This window comes from Callithrix jacchus, chromosome 9 (genome assembly GCF_049354715.1).
Source record: "Callithrix jacchus isolate 240 chromosome 9, calJac240_pri, whole genome shotgun sequence".
NCBI classification, from domain to species: domain Eukaryota; kingdom Metazoa; phylum Chordata; class Mammalia; order Primates; family Cebidae; genus Callithrix; species Callithrix jacchus.
The window spans coordinates 62020021-62028239 of NC_133510.1; the positions used below are offsets into that span (position 1 = coordinate 62020021).

Sequence of the window (8219 nt, forward strand, 5' to 3'; positions counted from 1 at the left end):
GGTGGAGCGGGGGAGGAAGATGAGCGATAAAAAACTACATATTGGGTACAGTGTACACTACTTGGGTGATGGGTGAACCAAAATTTCAGAAATCACCGCTAAAGAACTTATCCATGTAACCCAAAACCACCTGTACTCCAAAATTTATTGAAATAAAAATAGGCGGGCATGGTGGCTCATGCCTGTAATCCCAGCACTTTGGGAGGCTGAGGTGGGATGATCACTTGAAGTCAGGAGTTTGAGACCAGCCTGGCCAACATGGTGAAATCCCATCTCTACTAAAAATACAAAAATTAGCCGGGCATGATGGTGGATGTCTGTAATCCCACCTACCTGGGAGTCTGAGGCGGGAGAATCACTTGAACCCAGGGGGCAGAGGTTGCAGTGAGCCAAGATTGCGCCATTGCGTAATACATAAATACTCACGTATTTATTAATGGAATGTTATAATGTCTGGTATTTGCATTAAAATAATCCTGTGGGAGTCCAGGGGAAATGGTGGGACATAGATGAAACAAAATTAAACATATTTTTGTAAAAATATGTTTACATTTTGACATATTTTTTGAAAACTAGCCATTGAAAGACTAGCCAAAATGTACTGCTGCAGCAAGATGACAGGTACATAGAGGTTTGTTATACTTTTTATTGTGTTTGAAATTTTCCATTTAAAATTTCTTTTAAGTAACCCAAAGACCAGTTTAAATTTAGCTGAATACAGGATTAATGAATTGAAAGACAGATGAGAATAAATTATCCAGAATAGGCCAGATGGGGTGGCTCATGTGTGCAGGGGGATCACCTGAGGTTGGGAGTTCGAGACCAGCCTGACCAACATGGAGAAACCCTGTCTCTACTAAAAATTCAAAATTAGCTAGGCGTGGCAGCACATGCCTGTAATCCCAGCTACTCGGAAGGCTGAGGCAGGAGAATTGCTTGAACCCAGGAGGCAGAGGTTGCAGTGAGCTGAAATGGTACCATTGCATTACAGCCTGGGCAATAAGAGAGAAACCCTGTCTCAAAACAAAATTATCTTTTTTTCCTCCTCAGCTGTCTAAGGATAGGCTGCCATCATGAACGACACAGTAACTATCAACACTAGAAAGTTCATGACCAACCGACTACTTCAGAGGAAACAAATGGTCATTGATGTCCTTCACCCCGGGAAGGCAACAGTGCCTAAGACAGAAATTCGGGAAAAACTAGCAAAATGTACAAGACCACACCGAATGTCATCTTCGTATTTGGATTCAGAACTCATTTTGGTGGTGGCAAGACAACTGGCTTTGGCATGATTTATGATTCCCTGGATTATGCAAAGAAAAATGAACCCAAACATAGACTTGCAAGACATGGCCTGTATGAGAAGAAAAAGACCTCAAGAAAGCAACGAAAGGAACACAAGAACAGAATGAGGAAAGTCAGGGGGACCGCAAAGGCCAATGTTGGTGCTGGCAAAAAGTGAGCTGGAGATTGGATCACAGCTGAAGGAGTAAAGGTGCTGCAATGATGTTATCTATGGCCGTTGTGATTTTTTTCACGAGAAGCTTAATAAACTAAAAACTTTCGTGTGGAAAAAAAAAAAAACAATTATCCAGAATAAAATGCAGAGCAACAAAGAGGAAAGTATGAAAGAGAAAGACACATGAAGAGCAGAGCAAAATCTAACTAATTGGAGTTCTGGAATGAGAAGAGAGCATGGTGCAAAGCCAATGGTTAGGCATTTTTCAGAACTAATGAAAGATACAAATCAACAGATGCAAGAGGCCCAGGAATTTCAAGCAGGATAGATAAAAAGAAGTCCGTATATAAACACAGTATGGTGAAACTGAATAACATTAAAGGAAAACAGCAGATCTTAAAAGTAGCCAGATTGTGGGATACACAGGTATATGCGTTGGTCAAAACTCCCTGGCCTAATACAGGTAAGGTCTGTGCACTTATTGCATGCAACTCTTACCAGAGTAAAAAGTCAAATTAAAAGCAGCTAGAGAAACAAATTCCCTACAAAGGAGCAGCAGTTTAGACTGAAAACTGACTTCTTATAGCAACAATAAAAGGCAGAAAACAATGGTTGATACCTTTTTTTTTTTTTAATAGAGATGGGGTTTCACCAAGTTGGCCAGGCAGGCCTCGAACTCCTGACTTCAGGTGATCCACCCACCTTGGCCTCCCAAAGTTGGAATTGCAGGCATGAGCCACTGTGCCTGGCCTAATAGTTGATATCTTTAATGTGATGAAAGAAAATAACTCCTACTAGAAATTTTATGACTAGTGTAAGTACATTTCAATAATGAGGATAGCCAAGTGTGGTGGTTCATGCCTGTAATCCCAGAACGTTGGGAGGCCAAGAGGAGAGGATCACTTCAGGCCAGGAGTTCGAGATCAGCTGGCCTACATAGGTAGACCCTGTCTCTACAAAAAAAAAAAAAAAAGAGAGAGAGAGACTAAAGCAATAACATATCTTCCGGAATTTAAGTAAAAATATAGAATTAAAACACACTAAAACAATAATATAGACATTGGGAGGTGGGAGAACAAAGTTAAATTGTTCAAGTCTTCTTATATTGCCTGCAAGGATAGTGTGCTGATTAACCAACTATGTCTTTCAACTTCAGATCCACCCTTCTATACACCATGATGCTGGGGCTGGTATTCTGCAAACCGCATCTTGTTTTCTTTCTTAAATGGACTATTTTTTCAAACAGCAGAGTTAGGTTCACAATGAAACTGATCAGAAAATATGAGCATTTTCATATACCCTTTGTCCCCACACATGTCAACATCCTGGTCCAGAATGGCACACTTTTTACAGCTGATGAGCCTATATTGATACATCATTATCACCCAAGGTCCACAGCTTACACGTGGGTTCACTGTAGTGAACACATCTCTGTGTTGTATATTCTATGGGTTTGGATAAATGTACATATATCCATCATTTAAGTGTCATACAGAATGGTCTTACTGCCCTAAAAGTCCTCTGTGGCCCACTCCTTTATCCCTTCCCATACCCTAGTCCCTAGTCCCTAGCAACCACTGATGGTTTTATTGTCTCCATGGTTTGCCGTTCCGGAGTGACACATCACTGGGATCACAGTATACAGCCTTTTCAGCTGGCTTCTTTTACTTAGTAATATGCATTCAATGCCTGTTTCTCCATATCTTCTTGTGACTTAATAGCTCATTTCTTTTTAGCACTGAATAATATTTCATGTCTGGATGTACCATAGTTTAGTTATCCATTTACCTACAGAAGGACATCTTGGTTGCTTACAAGTTTTGACAATTAAGGATAAAGCTGCTATAAACACCCATGTGCAAGTTTTCATGTGAACATAAGTTTTCAACTAATTTGAGCACATACCAAAAAACACAAATGCTGGATCATATCGTAAGAGTATATTTAGTATTGGAAGAAATTGCCAAACTGCCTTCCAAAGTAGCTGGACCATTTGGCATTCCCACCAACAATGAGCGAGAGCTCCTGTCGCTCTACATTTTTGCCAGCATTTGGTGTTTTCAGTGTTCTAGATTTTGGCCATTCTAATAAGTGTGTAGTGGTATCTCATTTTGGTTTTCATTTGCAGTTCCCTAAAGACATATGATGTGGAGTAACTTTACATACGTTTGTTCATTTGCCTTTTTTTTTTTTTTTTTTTTTTCGGAGACAGGGTCTCACTTTGTCATCCAGTGGCACAATCATGGCTCACTGCAGCCCGAACCTCCTAAGTTCAAGCAATCCTCAGCCACCAAGTATCTGGGACTACAGGTGCATGCCACAATGACCTGCTAATTTTTGTGTTTTTTTGTAGAGACAGTGTTTTGCCATGATGCCCAGACTGGTCTTGAACTCCTGGGCTCAAGTGATCCTCCCACCTTGGCTTCTCAAAGTGTTAGGATTACAGGCATGAGCCACCACACCCAGCCTATTTGCCATATTTTAATTTGTTGTCTTCATTGGGAGGGTGTCTGCTCAGGTCTTTTGTCCATTTTTAATTGGGTTGTTCATTTTCTTATTGGAATGTTTAGTTTTATGTGTCAACTTGGCTATGTCTGTTGGAGTTCTGGAAGGATAAGAAAGAATGGAGCAAAGCTAAGGGATGCACAGATAGCTGCTAAAACATTATTTCTGGAGGTGTCTGTGAGGTTGTTTCCAGAAGACGTTAACATGTGAATCAGGAGACTGAGTAAAGAAGACTGCCTTCACCAGTGTGAGCAGGCATTATCCAATTTGTTGAGGGCCTGAATAGAACAGAAAAGATTGGGGAAAGGCAAATTTGTGCTCTGCTTGAGGTGGAACATCCGTCATCTCCTGTCCTGGATCATCAGAGTTCTTGGTTCTTAAGCTTTTTTTTTTTTTGGAGATGGAGTCTTGCTCTGTCACCCAGGCTGGAGTACTGTAGTGCAATCCCAGCTCACTGCAACCTCTACCTTCCAGGTTCAAGCCATCCTCTTGCCTCTGCCTCCCAAGTAGCCAGGATTACAGGCACATGTCACCACACCTAGCTAATTTTTGTATTTGTAGTAGAAACCACACCTGGCTAATTTTGTATTTGTATTTCATCATGTTGGCCAGGCTGGTCTCCAATTCCTGACCTTAAGTGATCCACCTGCCTCAGACTCCCAAATTATAGGCATGAGCCACCACACCTGGCCTTGGTTCTTAGGACTTTGGACTCAGACTGCGACTTAACACCATTGGTTCCCTGATTTACAGGTGATAGGTTTGGACCAGAACTACAGCACTGGCTTTCCTGGCCTCCAGCTTGCAGATGGCAGATTGTGGGACTTAATCATTGTCTAAACCAATCCCTCATAATAAATATCTCTCTATCTATCTGCCTATCTACCTTCCTACCTACCTTTCTATTTACTTATCTATCTATCCTATAGATTCTGTTTCTCTGGAGATCCTGACTAAATACATTTGTTGTTGAGTGTTAAGAGTTCTTTGATATTTTGGAAATTAGTCCTTTATCAGAAACATCTTTTGCAAATATGTGTGTGTGTGCGTGTGTGTGTGTGTGTGTGTGTGTGTATTCTTGCTCTGTCACCTAGGCTGGAGTGCAGTGGCATAATCATGGCTCACTGCAGCCTTGAGCTCTGGTTTCAAGTGATTCTCCTACCTCAGCCTCCTGAATAGCTGGGACTACAGGTGCATGCCACCACATCTGGTTAATTTTTAAATTTTTTGTAGAGACAACTTGCTATGTTGCCCAGGCTGGTCTTGCACTCCTGCGTTCAAGCAATCTTCCCACGTTGGCCTCTCAAAGTGGCAAATATTTTCTCCTAGTCTGTGGCTTGTCCTCTCATTTCTTTTTATAGTGTCTTTCACAAAGCACGTTTTTAGTTTCTTTTTTTTAGACGGAGTCTTACTCTGTCGCCCAGGCTGGAGTGCAGTGGCATAATCCAGCTATCAATTCTGTCTTTCATGGATCACGCTTTTGGTTTTGTCTCTAAAAAGTCATTGCCATACCCAGTTCATCTAGAGTTTTCTCCTATGCCAAGACTTTTATAGTTTTGCATTTCACATTTAGGTCTATGATCCATTTTAAGTTAATTTTTTTTTTTTTTTTGAGACAGAGTCTCGCTCTGTCACCCAGGTTGGAGTGCAATGGCACAATCTCAGCTCACTGCAACCTCAACCTCCCCAGCTCAAGCAATTCTCCTGCCTCAGCCTCCTGAGTAACTGCGATTACAGGCATGCACCACCACACCTGGCCAATGTTTGTATTTTTAGTAGACAGGGTTTCACCATGTTGGTCAGGCTGGGCTTGAACTCCTGGCCTCAAGTAATCCACGCACCTAGGCCTTCCAAACTGCTGGTATTTTAGGCATGAGCCACTGCGCCCAGCCCATTTTGAGTTAATTTTTTTGAGAAAGTAAGGTCTATGTCTATATATATGACATGTGGATGTCCAGTTGTTCAAGTGCCATTTGTTGACAAGGCTATCTTTTCTCCATTGTATTGCCTTTTCTCCTCTTTGTCAAAGATCAAAGATCTCTTCTTTGTCAAAGACTGTATTTTTGCGGGTCTATTTCTGGGCTCTCTATTATTTTCCATCTATCCATTGTCCATTATTTTGCCAATACCTCACTGTCTTGATTATTTTTTTAAGGTATGCACTTTATTCAACTGGTCTCAAGTCAGTGTACAGGTAAACCCTGGCTGCCTCCACCCGCTCCCAGGGAGACCAAAAGCCTTCATACATCTCAAATTGAGGGACAAAAAAGGGGGTTGCCACAGAGGCTAAAATCTTTCAAAAATAAAACAAAATAAAGTATTAAGGCAAATGAAAAAAAATTTTTTCATTACATAATTTACAACAAAAGCAATGCTGTTACCTCCCCTGTGTGGACTTGGGAGAGGACTGGGCCTTCTCCTTAGAGAGAAGTGGGGTGGCTTTTGGGATTGCAAGGGACTTCCTGTAACAATGCATCCCACGATATTTAGAATGACTTAAAAAAAATAATGTACACAATCAAGTCCTCAGCCACATTGTAGAACTTTGGGGGATGCTCTCTCCAACCGACTGCTGTCACCTTCACCATTCCAGTTTTTAAATCCTGAGTCAAGCCAAAAGAAAAAGAGAAAAAAAAACAAATAAAGCCATGCCAATCTCATCTTGTTTTCTGCGCAAGTTAGGTTTTGTCAAGAAAGGGTGTAACGCAACTAAGTCACAGTCCACCTAGAAGCATTTGCGGTGGACGATGGAGGGGCCGGACTCATCGTACTCCTGCTTGCTGGTCCACATCTGCTGGAAGGTAGACAGCGAGGCCAGGATGGAGCCACCGATCCACATGGAGTACCTGCGCTCAGGAGGAACAATGATCTTGATCTTCATCGTGCTGGGTGCCAGGGCGGTGATCTCCTGCATCCTGTCAGCGATGCCAGGGTACACGGTGGTACCGCCAGACAGCACTGTGTTGGCATACAGGTCTTTGCGGATATCCACGTCACATTTCATGATGGAGTTAAAGGTAGTTTTGTGGATGCCACAAGATTCCATGCCCAGGAAAGAAGGCTGGAAGAGCACCTCAGGGCAGCGGAACCACTCATTGCTGATGGTGATGACCTGACCATCGGGCAGCTCATAGCTCTTCTCCAGGGATGAGCTGGAGGCCGCCGTGGCCATCTCCTGCTAGAAGTCCAGGGCGACGTAGCCAACTTCTCCTTGATGTCACGCATGATTTCCCGCTCAGCCATGGTGGTGAAGCTGTAGCTGCGCTCGGTGAGCATCTTCATGAGGTAGTCAGTCAGGTCCCAGCCAGCCAGGTCCAGACTCAGGATGGCGTGGGGGAGGGCATACCCCTCATAGATAGGCACAGTGTGGGTGACCCCGTCACTGGAGTCCATCATGATGCCAGCAGTACAGCCAGAGGTGTACAAGGAAAGCACGGCCTGGATGGCCACATTCATGGCTGGGGTGTTGAAGGTCTCAAACATGATCTGGGTCATCTTCTCACGGTTGGCCTTGGGGTTCGGGGGGCCTCAGTAAGCAGCACAGGGTGCTCCTCAGGAGCCACACGCAGCTCGTTGTAGAAAGTGTGGTGCCAGATCTTCTCCATGTTGTCCCAGTTGGTGACAATGCCGTGCTCGATGGGGTACTTCAGGGTCAGGATGTCTCTCTTGCTCTGGGCCTCATCACCCACGTAGGAGTCCTTCTGACCCATGTCCACCATCATGCCCTGGTGCCTGGGGCACCCTTGATGGAGGGGAATATGGCCCAGGGAGCATCACCGCCCGCAAAGCTGGCCTTGCACATGCTGGAGCCGTTGTCAACAACAAGTGCAGCGATATCATCATCTATGGCGAGCTGCCGGTGGGTGTGGACAGGCGACGGAACCGGGAGGGTGAGGCTCTGTGCTCGCGTGGTGGACGCGGTCTCGGCAGTCACTGTCTTGATTATTGTAGCTTTATATTAGGTCTTGAAGTTAGGTACTATCAGTCCTCCAACTTTTTGTCATTGTGTTGGCTATTTCAGATATTTTGCCTCTCCATGGAAACTTTAGAATCGGTTTGTTGATTCCACAAAACAACTTGCTAGGATTTTTATCGAGATTGCATTTAATGTATCAGTCAAGTTGGGGAGAATTGACATCTTAACAATATCAAGTCTTCCTTTCCATGAACATGGAATATCTCTCCTTTTATTTAGTTCTTTGATTTCTTCCATCAGAGTTTTGTAATTTTCCTCACATAGTTCTTGTACATA

At 43.4% G+C, this 8219-nt stretch overlaps 2 pseudogenes; one reads left to right on the forward strand and one right to left on the reverse strand.

The window, feature by feature from the left end:
• Positions 1-1057: 1057 nt before the first annotated feature.
• Positions 1058-1480, forward strand: LOC118144232 (small ribosomal subunit protein eS24 pseudogene; annotated as a pseudogene).
• Positions 1481-5930: 4450 nt separating this feature from the next.
• LOC100896875 (actin, cytoplasmic 1 pseudogene) lies at positions 5931-7889 on the reverse strand (annotated as a pseudogene).
• Between the last annotated feature and the right edge of the window lie 330 nt (positions 7890-8219).